Source organism: Salvia miltiorrhiza, chromosome 1 (assembly GCF_028751815.1).
Source record: "Salvia miltiorrhiza cultivar Shanhuang (shh) chromosome 1, IMPLAD_Smil_shh, whole genome shotgun sequence".
NCBI classification, from domain to species: Eukaryota; Viridiplantae; Streptophyta; class Magnoliopsida; order Lamiales; family Lamiaceae; genus Salvia; species Salvia miltiorrhiza.
The window spans coordinates 36,359,105-36,373,623 of NC_080387.1; positions in this window are offsets into that span (position 1 = coordinate 36,359,105).

The window sequence follows — 14,519 nt, forward strand, 5'->3', positions numbered from 1 at the left end:
TCTTTCTTGATTTTGCCTATGATTTTTGACGAGGGTGATTAATTCTTGTGTACTGATTCGTGGAGAAGTCTGATTGTCGCATTTTGTCAAACACATAAAGGGGCGCCGCAACAATATTTTGTTATACTTAAAAGGGGTATTTGGCATGTAAATATAAAACTTTTTTCATTTTTTAGTTTTGCACCCCAACTATAAAAAAAATTCTCTGATTTTGCACTTTGTGAATTCTTACCTAGAAATTGTTATTGACATGACATTCGAATTGAAAATGAAGTTTGAAGTATATAATGAAGCAGATAAATTTGTTGTTAATGTGAAATTTAGAACATATAATTATAGAATTTGAAATGTGAATTTAACTGTCATGTTAGCAACGATGTGGAGGTAAAAATTCGTTGAGTGTAAAATTAGAAAGAATATAAAATTTATGTATTTATATGTAGATTTTTAAAGTTGCGGTGCAAAATCAAAAAATAGAAAAAATTCGAATATTTACAGAATTACAGGCCAATATCCCTATTTAAAACTTTAAATTATTAGGGTCTGTTTACTTTAATTGAAACGTTTACATACATCATTTCTAGGTGGTGGTTTGAAAATATTATTATTCTCTTCGTTTTATTTATGTTGGCACATACTAGATCGAAAGTAGCAGCAACCTTATATGCCTCACCAGTAACCACCTAGTTCGTTCAGGGCTAAAGCAATTCTTTTTGGGGTCCAAAGTTTAAGCCCAACTCCATTTGTAAATGCATTTTGATTTTTAATTCTATACTCCCGAAAACGAATATCTTGTTTATTGCAGAAATAAAACAAAAGAGAAGTATTGTATATTAACAGAAAACAAAATGCTCTTTTCTTTGTCCCGATTATCTTGAGATCTTTTTTTTTTAACACGAAAATTAAGAAAATACTCTATCCGTTCATAAAAAATAGTCTATTTTTGCTATTTTGGGATGTTCACAAAAATTAGTCTCTTTTTATTTTTAGAAACTATTATAAATGACACTATAATATTTTAAATAACACTATAACATTTTAAAATGTTATAGTGTCATTTATATAATTGAATAGTGTCAATTATAAGTAGTGTCATTTGTATAACTAAATAGTGTCATTTACATGATTTGGGTCAGGATGCGGGTTTTAATTAGCATACGGGTCAAGATATGGGTTCGGGTCAACCCGAGTGTACGGTACACCCGGGTTTACAGGAGATTTTGGATATAATTAATTCTCAATATAAATATTACTTTTTAATTGGGTTCATTTCTCCATTCACAATACAATAATCATTTTTATTAAAACTTGTGTCGTCCACCTTTAGGACTATTTTTGATGGACGGAGGAACTAGTATTTTTTTTTTAGATAAAAAAATGAATAAATGGTAAAACTTTTGTCAAATAAGAAAATGTCTCAAGATAAGTGGAACGCTACAAAAAAGTGTCTCAAAATAGGTGGGACAGATGAAGTATAAAATGTGATACATAACACAAGAATCAAAAAATAATGTAAGATTATTCATTGGAGTCATTGGTTCAACCATTCAATTTTTTAATATTTAATTAATTTCTCTTCTTTTTATATTACTAATATTTTATCGAATTCAATTATAATTATTTTTAATAATTTGTCATTGACCACTCAATCGCAATATTTTATATATTTTTTTTATTGTTACTTTTAATTATAATATTTTTTATTATGTTAAACATAATTAAAATAATGGAAAAATGTAGAAATTCCAAAAATGACAAAATAATACATATTCAAAACATTATAAATTATAAATAAAAATTACAACAATCGGAATACGAAATACGAAATTAAAAATAACAACCTATACACCAAATAAATGAAAAACTATATATTTAATTGTCATTGCCGAATTTTGGCCAAATATGCTCGATCGGGTCATTTTTAAAAGCGGTGTGAGCTTCTCTATTGCGAAGTTGTACCCTATCTATCATGTAGGTGGATACACTTGCAATATATTTCATAAAAGTTCAAAATTTGAATCAATATTTCTTTATGGGTTGATCTTTTGAGCCAAATTTAACTTCATTTTATTACTGGAGTCTCGTACAATTCTATTTTGGAATAGACTAAGTAGTCGCTTGGTTCAAGTAAAAGAATGGAAACATAATGAAATCAAATAAAGTGAATGAATTGTAACAATAAGTGTTACTTTTATTGAGTGTTTGGTTCAACAAAGGAAATGAATCACTAACAAGGGATTCTCTTTCTTCTTGTTTGGTACAAATTTGATAAACAAGGAATCAAACCTTTTAATTTAACTAATATGTATAATTAGAGAATCAAAGGAAAAAGCAACTGCTACAACTAATAGCAACGACCATGTCTTAAACCATATGCAAAACATAAATGCAAATTATGAGTTTTACTAAATGCTACAATTATACTAGCTCACAATTAAAGCAAAAACATAAGTGTTTATACGGTTTCTAAGTAACGAGACTGATAAGAAATGACATGTTAGCTGCTCACATTATACTAGCTCTACTTTTTCTTGAGAAGATCAATGACATATTGCTTCCTCAAGTTCATTGGAGCTTGATAAAATACGTGACGCTTGTGTTCTTCCGCCATGAGAATTGTAGCCACTTCCAAAGCTTCGGAAGGAGAAATTTCATCTATCTTCATCACTTCTTCTAGCACTTTGTTCGCCTTATCATCCAACTTTTGTTCCCTTTATTCTGCTTTCGCCCAAGCACAAGCCATATTGCGTTGATGTTCTCAAATATCTTCTCAAAATTGGTTGAAACACTTTGAATAGAACTAACTAATCCATCATCACTTACTTTACTTTGTTCCTTTCCTTTTCCCTTCAAATCTTTGAGCTTTGTTTTCTTCAAATGAGTTGGGTCATTAAACTCTTTCTTTATTGGACGCTTCCTGGAATTAGTTACTGAATTTGCATCATCTTCTTCATCACTCTCTATCATCAATGGTTCATTAGCAAACTCAAAATCCATGTTGTTGATACCTCCTACAAAAGACTCACTAGCATCTCCGGTCGCTTTATCTTTGGCATAAATTTCAACAAGTGTATCATAATAGGGAAAGAGAACCTCATATAATCCCTATGCTTTCTTATGATTCTGTCACATAAAAGAAAAATGAATTAATTTCTCTTAACACATAAGCAATGCAACAGGGACTGTAGGAAAAAAAACATAAGCAATCACCCTCCTGCCCACATATAGAAACATAAATAAATAATGGTATGCCTTAGCTAGCATGCTATAAATAAAGAACACTCTCTTGCCCAAATATAGAAACATAAATAAAGAATGGTATGCCTTAGCTAGCATGCTATAAATAAAGAACACCCCTCCTGCCCAAATATAAAAATATGATTTCTTAAACACTACTACATATTGCAGTATTTACAAATTTGGTAAAAAAAATGGAGATTCATTGTTGGGAACTTAATGAAATATCCTAATCCTAGTTTTGATGATACCAAAATCAATAGGTTTCTCTTGTAATAGACTAGAATTGTTCGAACTCACATGTTGGAGTTCTTTTTCTAGTTTAGTTGTTGTTCTGAAGCCGAAGGATTGAAGACTGAAGATGCCGACTGATGTAACGATTAAGGCAAAGTCAAATACTGATATTTGACTAACCAGTCCAAGAATCAGTTACGACTGATTATTTAATGCTAGCCACGTGGATTCAGCGGACTGATATTAAAGTCAAGTATCAGTTAAACAATCTTCCTTGGACTGAACCTCTAAAGTTTAAAGGAAGCCACGCACTCCAGAAGTACAGCCGCATTAAATGCAGAGATCCTTTCTCTGCAAAGGCCACTCCTTTTGGTGACTACCTTTTTCAGAGATGTCCTATTTCCTACTCTTCAAAGTAGTCGTTCTCACCAAACAAAGGAACCTCAAAGATTGAAGCCTCAGCCCAAGTTCAAATTACTCTATAACGGAAGAATTCTTGAAGACCATTTCAGTCAACGGATCTATTCAAGACGTCTCCTATAAATAGAGCTCGAGGACCACTTCAATATTCACCGATTCAACTACATAAGCTGAAACGCTGCCGAATTCGTTACTCAGCATTCAAAGCCATTTCAAAGTTTGAATCGAAGAAGATAATCACAAAGCCAAAAATCAGTCACTTTTGATTACATACATTCTCTTAGAACTTAGGCAAAAATTGTATACCCAAAGCCTAGGTATAACTGATTACAGAGAACCTGTTCTTTGTAATCTAGTTGGATGTAGGAAGTGTTTTCCGAACCACGTAAAAATCTCTGTGGTATTTACAGCTTTCAGTATTTACCTTCTGATAACACTCATGTTTTCATGGCTTTTAATGTTCATATGATGTTAATTTTATAGGAAATTGAGTGTTGGATAATTGTTTTGTGCTTAAATTGCTTTATCTTGTTAAATATGTTACTTGATCGTACTTTGATGATTTTTACAGAAATATGGAGTTCGAATTTGGACTGATGGTCTTAATGAAAGTTGTAGATCGTCTCGATATGAGTTCGTAGGCGCAAACGGTTCGCAAATTCGAGTTCGGACGAGGAAGATAAGGCCGAAACAAGAAAGTCGCGCGCAGCAGTGAATAGTGCCCGACGGGAATTTCCGAATTTTCGGGATTTTGCGGAATTTTCGGATTTTATCAGTATTTTCGAGCTCTGTACTGTATTTATCCCCTGTGCCTATATATAGGTCTTCTTTTGACCTATTCAGGGTTTCCAACTTTATTTTTCAGTTCCCAAACTTAATTTTTCAGTTTTATAGCTTTAGAATTTTATTGCTTTCTAGTTTTCAAGGCTTGGATCAAGATTGAAGATTGAAGTCGCTACAATTGTTCTTATTCAGTTTTTATATAATTCAGTTCTTCCAATTATGTTCTTTTTAATTATGTTTATGTTTTATTTCATTATGTCTAGCTAGTTTCGTTTTAGCTGATTCTAGGGTTTGTAAATAGTTGATTGAATTTATGTGATTTATTTGTTAATACCTTTGTGCCTTCCAGTTTATGATTCATAATTCCTGGTGCTTGTTTTCTTGTGAATTATCTGATCAATAGTTTGCATGTGTAGCTATTCGGTTTGAGACCTAGCGGAGATAACTGTTTAGCGGACTCAGGAATGTATGATATGATTTTAACCTTGAGACCTAGCGGAGATAGGTGGATCATAGAGAGGAGAGCTATTGTTAGGAGCTATTGGGAGTTAGTAGATTTTCTTGAGACCTAGCGGAGATAGAGAATATACTAATCTACGATCGTTGCTGCTCTAGCGAGAGTGATTGATTAATTAAGTGATCTCTCATCATAACTGGATTAAATTGGTACATAGGATTAATAGATTAATTGCGTAGATTTAGTTAATGAATTTGCTACCCTAGGATCAGTTGTCTTTAATATTTGATTTTTCTATGTGCTTTTATTTGTTGCTATTTGAGTTTAGTGTTAATCGACCTCTACGTTTTGTTACATGTCTACTACTTAAGTTTGTTTAGGAGATAGATAAAGTTATTTCGTTGTGTCAGTCCCTGTGGATACGATTAGGGATGGCAATCGGGTACGACGGGTACGGATAGTGACTATCCATACTCATACCCACAAACTAAATAGATAGTGGTTTTTAACCACGAAACCATCCATGGATATCAAATGGTATCCAAATCCGCTATCCGCGGATACCCGCTACCCGTCGGGTATCCACGAACCCGCTATCCGGCGGGCATCCGTCACCCGCTATTCGCCGGACCCGTCACCTACTATCCGCCGGATACTCACGAAACAAAATTTAAATATAAATTTACAACAAATTTAATGGAAAAAAAAATCAACACAAATAACATAGTTCAAATCCATATGTTGAAATCCACAAAGAACAATGTTTAAATTCAAATTCATCAACTAAAATATAAAATCCAACAAAATTCTATAATTGCTCAACAAAATTCAAATTTAAATTAGACTATTAGAATTTGGGCCTTAGTTCAGTTTCTGTTTGGGCCTATTTTAAGATATAATATGCTAGCCCATAATCTCAAAATATATATTCAAAACCTATATTTTATGGAATTTTTTGTGGATATTTGACGGATAATTCACGGATAATTGACGGGTAATTGACGGGTATTTTTCGCGGGTAAACAGGTTTCGCGGGTATGGATAGTAAGTATCCAAACCCATACCCACGAACTAAATGGATAGTGAATTGCAACCACAAAACTATCTGTGGATATCAAATGGTATCCAAACCCACCCTAATAGGTTCGGATTTTCGCGGATATCCATTACCCGCGGGTAGATTGTCATCCCTAGATACGATACTCGATTGCTGTTTATACTACGATTACATCGTGTTAGTTGCGGTATTTTTATTGCTAATAAATTAGTGATCACATTCTTACTTGTGCTCAAACTTTCTTAAACTGAAAACTGTTTAAGTGCAAAGAGAAACTTAACTTCTGACAACGTGATTAATCTCACAGGCTATTTTGAAACAAAAGTTTTCCGCTGCGTATGTTATTAGTCTAACTGATCTATCTTCGGATAGTCAGTAAGATTCATAACATCTCTCTGTTTAACAAACTTAACTGAAGCTTTACGTGTATCAGTTAAAGTTTCTGACTTAACTGATAACTCCTTACTGAAGAGTATTCAGTATCAGTCAACAACCTTTACCTTGCTAAAACTCTTTTAACTGAAAAGGTTGTAACAGTTTGTGTTTCAAGTTTCATTTTCAAAAATAGCCTATAGGTGTATTCTCCCTCCTCCCTCATACACCTATTCGAGACCCTCCGGACCTAACAATTGGTATCAGAGCAGGTTGTTCGCAAGAACAATTTTGCTTTGACCAAGTTCTACTGAACTAGATCCTGTTCTTTAAAGGTCTCAAAATCTTTTTCCCTTTTTTAAAAGTGCTTACTGCTTCTCCTATATGTTGTTTTCTGTTTTCTTGTACTATGGAAACTAACTACAGTAGAGTATCCCCACTACCTATGTTTAGTACTCCCTCCATCTCACAAAAATATGAACAAAGATAATTGCACGGGTTTTAAGAAATGTTAGTTGAGAGTTAAAGTAAGTGGAAAATGGGTCCCACTTTAAAAGGTGTTGTGAGAGTAATGAATTAATTAAGGAAAAGTAGTGGTGGGCCATGATGTACTAAAATGGAAAGGTTCATGTTTTTGTGAGACACCCCAAAATGGAAAAACGTTCATGTTTTTGTGAGACGGATGGAGTATTAAAAAATACGACATATGAAAATTTCGACTTGAGAGCTTCCTCACCGCTCAACATTGCCGAATGTGGGAAGTCATCACCAAAGGATCCATTATCATCACAGAGGAGATCAAAAGGGTTCCTCTGGACCCAACCAGAGATCCTTTTGATGAAGTACAGATAAAATCAAAGGCTGACTTCACCACAGAAGAAAAGAAGCAAGATGAGCTCGACAACCTCGCCAAAAGCATCATCTCCGGCACAGTCCCAGACAAGCACGTCACCAAGATCATCAAATGCGGGACTGCAAAGGAGATGTGGGACATTCTAGAAGGAATGTGCATCGGATCAGAAGAGATAAAGGAAAACAAGTTGTCAATAGCTTGTCAAAAATTTGACTCCTTCCTCATGCTAAAAAATGAATCAGTCGACGAGATGGAACTCAGATTCAACCAGATCCTGTATGAAGTTCAATCCATCTCGAAGGACAAATACACTCAACGAGAGATCAATCTGTAGATTCTACGAGCACTTCCGCGAGGACATTGACAGATCTATGCAGTTTCTCATCAGAACAAGCCAGGATTCAACCATCTCCCAACGAACAAGCTTTTCTCGGATCTCGTGGCAAATGAGTTCGACATCCAGAGAAATCCTGAAACAAAGAAAGCTGGAGGATCAGACGAAGATGCTCCATCAGCCTCAAAAGGAGCGGCGCTAAAAGTTTCAGCAAAGGAAAGCAAGAAGCAGTCAAATGAACCAACGGAACTCAAACCAGAAGACTTCTTCAGTCAATATGCTCTATTGACTGAAAGATTCAACAAGATGGAATCCAAATTTCGCAAGTACAAGAAGTTCCACAAACAACACTACAAAGGAAAAGAGAGAGAAAACAAGTCCAGATATTCCACTGATAGAAACGGAGAAAGGAAATCATCCGCTACTGATCTAAAAGATGTGGAATGCTAGATGCAAGAAGAAAGGGCACTACAAGAAGAAAGGGATTACATTATTTAATATAAAATTGATTTCCATATCAGATCCAATATCTAAGATTTATGTTTCTCTGAAACGGAAAATAACAAGACTACCGTGAGCATTTAAAACATAAATCTTCTTTGAAATTTCACACGTTGAAGATGCAGAATTCAGGTTTTGATGGCTTTTGTTCTTAATTATTATCCATCATCGTCCCTTTAAAAATTCATATCATGCATCTATTTATTCATGCATGTAATAAGTACGCACTTATTCATAATATATCAACAGTACAATCCTTAATTCATATTTTTAAGATCAATATTTTATTGTTCAAGATATTCAGTGTTCACATAAAAAATTCATACCTATTCATGTATATAAATAATAGAAGAAAAATAAAGAACAACACCAAAATTTGATCCGCCAAATACACACAACAAAACATGCATTAACTACTCTGAAATAATTCATGTATTCAATTATATCCATAAAATTTCTGCAAATCATTGAATATACAGAGATGTAATCATCGCAAATCTTAAATTACCAATTTATTTGCTGCTTGAGAATAGGAAACGAGAAAATAGAAGATTTGGAAGGTCAATTTCATATAGGCAATTTCATACATAAATAAAAAAATAATTCATACAAAATAATTCGTACGAAAATAAAAAATAATTCATACAATCATAGTTGAGGCTAAAATAATTCGTGCGAAAACAAAAAAAAAATCGTACAATCAGAGTTGAGGCTAAAATAATTCGTACGAAAATCAAAATAATTCATACGTAAACTAAAAATAATTCGTACGTAAATAAAAAATAACTCGTACAAAAATAAAAACTAATCCATGCCTCCTCAGCACCCAATTGAACGCCGCGCAGAGCGCGGCCTAGTCTCCAAGCCGCTTTCAGTGCCGCCGCACTTGCACATAGCGTCGCCGCCAAATCCAGACGCCGAGCAGCAGTGCCGCCACCACCACTGCTCACGCCTTGTCACACCACCTCACATAGGCCTGGGAATCGGGTCGGGTTCGGGTACCCTACCCGAAAAAATCGGGTACCCGAACCCGAATAACACCGAAAATCACTACCCGACCCCGACCCCGAAAAAAAATCGGGTACCCTAATACCCGACTCGGGTATTCGGGTACCCTAAATTACCCGGTCAAAATCGCATTTTTCAAGTCAAACTGTGAAAATCGGATATTTCGGGTATTAGGGTACCCGAATTACCCAATTTTGGTCTAATCGGGTATTAGGGTACCCTAATACCCGAAATACCCTATATTTTTTTTAAAATCGAAAATATAGCCCCCCTTATTTTCAATCGGGTATTCGGGTATACCCGATACCCGATTTTCAGCCGCTCAAACTACCCGATACCGAGCCCGACACCGATTTTTTCGGGTATTGGGTACCCGATACCCGATTTTTTCGGGTCGGGTAATCGGGTACCCGATACCCGAACCCTATCTTCCCACCCCTAACCTCACACCAGGTATATCTGCCACGCCTCTCACATCAGGTCTCATCGTTGTTCATCCGTGCACCACCTCTATCTGCCGCTCTTACACATAGCGCCGTCGCCAGATCCAGACGTCGAGCAGCAACGAAAACCCTTGTTTTCTTTAAGAGCTCTGTGTTGAGTCTGGGAAGATGAACAATTGATTTTTTGATTCAGAAGATATTAATTGTTTTGAGTCTACACAGTTAAACAAAATTCAAATTTTAATTCATATCCAAAAAATATAATCATTGCAAATCTTAATTTTCCTTTTTAATTGTTGCTTCAGAATCGTAACTACCATATATAAGATTTAGGGAGTCAAATTCATTTGGGCGATTATACCCTTACGTCACATATCGGTCTGCACAATTTATCTTACTAAATGCACTATACACCACATTTTAATTAAAATCCAGTCGTAGATCATGTACAATCTACGGTTATAAATTAGTCTTTTATTATAGACTAAAGGAAGTTCATTGAATAGCACCACCCTATATATATATATATATATATATATATAGGGTTAGGTTCAATGAAAAAGGCCTAAATGTAAGAAAGAAGAGAGAAGTAATCTCATCCGTTGATCTTATCTAATCTAACGGACATGATTTATTCACGCCATGTTCAACGGATTTTTTCGTTGAACATTCGTAAACATATACAATATTTTTGGGGGTTCTGGGTTTCGACCCCCCATATGTTCAACGAAAAAATCCGTTGAACATGGCGTGAATATAAATCATGTCCGTTAGATTAGATAAGATCAACGGATTAGATTACTTCTCTCTTCTTTCTTACATTTAGGCCTTCTTCATTGAACTTTAGCCTATATATATATATATATATATATATATATATATATATATATATATATATATATAGGGAAGGGCTAAAATAAGAGCATTTCTTAATATATAAAATAAGAATCATTTTCAGCCCTTAGGTCATCAAGATTTACGGTTGATTCGTAATCCTGTTGGATGGATTTATGGTCCTGAGTTCGAATCCCAAAGGTAGCAAAAATTTATTTTTCACAATCCATACCTTTATACAACAAATTCATACGTGTTCTACATAAAATTCATACATTAAAAATTGCTCTTATTTCTTATTTTAAGATGTGCTCTCACGGTAGCCCACCCTTATATATATATATATATATATATATATATATATATATATATATATATGTATAGGGTATATAGGGTGTGGTTCTAGAGAGAACTACATTATTTGTGAGAACGTGAGAACCATCAAATCTAATGCATTCGCTGTTAAAATTAATGCACTCAAAAAAATAAAAAAAATTGCTCCCTTCAGGATTCGAACCCAGGATCTGCATTCATCCAACAAGATGATACATCCACCGTAGATCTTGATAATCGAATGGCTGAAAATGGTTCTCCGTTCTTTTTTTATTTATGGTTCTTTCTTGAACCTCTCCCGTGGTTCTAGAGAGAACTACATTATATGTGAGAACGTGAGAACCATCAAATCTAATGCATTCACAGTAAAAATTAATGCATTCGCTGTTAAAATTAATGCACTCAAAAAAATAAAAAAAAAATTGCTCCCTTCAGGATTCGAACCCAGGATTTGCATTCATCCAACAAGATGATACATCCACCGTATCTTGATAATCGAATGGCTGAAAATGGTTCTCCGTTCTTTTTTTATTTATGGTTCTTTCTTGAACCTCTCCCGTGGTTCTAGAGAGAACTACATTATATGTGAGAACGTGAGAACCATCAAATCTAATAATGCATTCATAGTAAAAATTAATGCATTCGCTGTTAAAATTAATGCATTCAAAAAAAAAAAATTGCTCCCTTCAGGATTCGAACCCAGGATCTGCATTCATCCAACAAGATGATACATCCACCGTAGATCTTGATGATCGAATGGCTAAAAATGGTTCTCCGTTCTTTTTTTATTTATGGTTCTTTCTTGAACTTATATATATATATATATATGTATGTATATTTGCCCCACTAAAATTTTGAAAAACTGGGGCAACGTGAGATAAGATTGCATAATGGAGTTTGACAAAATTTAATTCCTTCTTTCTTGTCATATTAGGTATAGATTTGAGAGTGACAAAAAAAAAAGTAAAAAAAGAGATAGAGGAAAGAGAAATTAGTACCATATTTTCTCCACAAATTTTCTTTTATCAAAAGACTATCTCTATGAATTAGTACCATATTTTCACCTCTAGTTTCTGTTATGTCTCTATTCTGTTCGTCTCATACTGCAATAAAGAAGAACAAAAAATATGTATCACTAAGTTGAGAATTTTTTCATCTTCACAATCAATTTTTCAACTTGATGATTACAAGGTAATGCGTGGCATATATAAGTGAGCTTGAGCACGTGTCAACTTCGTATTGTTTAGCTTATCAGTTTGAGTATACTGATGCTTTCATCAATTTGTATTTTGTAATGGCCGGGATACACGATCGAAAACTTTTACAACTCAAATGAACAAACAAAAAATGATGAAAAACTTAACTAAGAAAATAAATAAATTAGAGACAACAAGGAGATAATAAGAACTGTTTACAAGACGAAAACAAACTAGATGAATGCCGAGTTGAGTGGAACTCTTCCCACAAGAAAAAATTTAGCCCCAGTAGTGTTCTCGGTTCCGGCGATTCTTCCCAAAAGTAAAACGGTAACGTCTCAACGAAAGTAGCGCCACAAGTCCGGCGAGCTCCCACGAACTAAACAAGAATGAAGAACTTGAGCTAATACCACTATAATGACTATTACGTATGCAATAGGACATGCAAATTTCTTTTAGTTTTTCTCCAACTACCGACTGCAAGAAGTGACCCGTATATATATAGCTTAATCATCATGTAGGGATTAACTGCACCATTAAGGTGTATTCACCTTAATTTTGACGTTTTGGGTGTTACACCAACAAGACCATAGCTGTAATTATGAGACAAGCCATTCAATTGGCAAATTTATTTTGAATTGAAAAATTCAAACTCATTTAGCATATGCTAAATACACGTATGTGGTCTCTGCATTGAAGTTATATAAACTATAACTTTAATTCTAGCATTTAAACAATTATTTGTTTAATTTGCTTTTCTTTGTTTTGTGTGTTACACAAATTGGGCCAAGTAATTAAGCATTTGAGATGTTTAATTAGTTTATAAAAAATTGCAATAGGGCTACCTCAAGAATTAATCAAAATTCAACAATCCAATTGTCGATTCAATACCCAATATCCACGATCCGAACCCGAACTCATCAACGACTTCAAAACGTTAACACACAATTTCTCGACGTATACACCCAACAATAGCACGTCATTTCTCACTCACCAGAAATCGATTTTGAGAATTCGAGTATACCACGTACATCTACTCGCGATATAGATAAACATTCCATAATTATTTTAGTTAAATAATGAATATTTAATAAAATAATTATTCTTAAAATGGTAATACAACCATTTCCAACATATTTCAGTGCAACAAAGTTTTCGTGTTGATGGCCTGGAAAGAACCTGATCAGCTTGATATTCTGCTGATCTTTCATATTGGGATTCATTCATCAGTCTAGGACTTCAGACCTTGATTTTAGTTGGATCTTTGTCTTCAGCTAGATCTTCCATTGGGTCGTAGCAATTTATGACTTCTTCATTATACTGCATTTCAGCTAGAAACAATTTGATCCTTCAACTGTGCTTTGACCATCATTAGATTTGTATCGTTGAATTTTGACATTAATTTTTTAATAAAAATTAAATTAAAAATTGAAGATAATCTAATAGTGGTGTACATGCGCAAAAATTAAAGCAGGATACATGATTCACGCGATCAACTTTTTTTTTTTTCGAGATGTTTCTTTGAAGGGGCTTTGTTTGGAGTTGTTAATTGGCCAAATAATTATTGGTGGTCTATCAACATCGCCCAATTTGATTATCATCCGTGCTTCAATTATTTTTAATATCATGCCATAATATATCATTGGCTACTAGTACAAGCAACTCTTTTTGTATACTTCAAAACCAGCATTTTTTTTATATGTAACTTACCAACTATGAATTATAATCAGTGACGGAGGGAGGGGGGGGGGGGGGGGGGGGGGGCAGTGGGGGCACTGGGCCCCACTGGAAATTTCAAAATAATTACTAGTATAGTAGTATAGTACTATAGTAATATTTAGATTTTTAGTTAAATATATGTAGTTTTAATTCTAAAAAAAAATCTATTTTTTTCCTTAAAACAATCATAAATTCACAATATTTTTTAATTTAGGTTGATGTTATTTTATATTGTTTGTTATTATTTTTTATTGAAAGAGTAAATTTGAATTTTGAATTATCTATAATGAACGATCATAAAGAAAATAGTAAATTTTGAATTGTAAATGTAACTTTTTTTATAATCACCTTGCAATTTACTTTCCATGTTTATTTTACTTTTTAAATTATGTTATGGATTGTTTTGTTTTAGTTTCTTTATTAATAATATTTTTTTAATTATAACTTGATTTTATTATGTATTATTAGATATTATAGTTTTCCTTAATAAAATTCCCATTTAATATTAGATATTATTGCTAATATATTTAAGTAATTAATCCTAGTTCATATCAGTTATTAGCTCAAACCATATGCTAGTTAATTAGTTTTCATTTCTTTTTTGTATATATGTTATTCGTATTTACATTATTAATGAGGATTTAGTATTTCTTTAGTTATGTGAAGTAGCGCGTTAGTGAATGAATCCAATTATTACTTTTATTTTCAGATATCAAGTTATTAATTATTATTAATAGT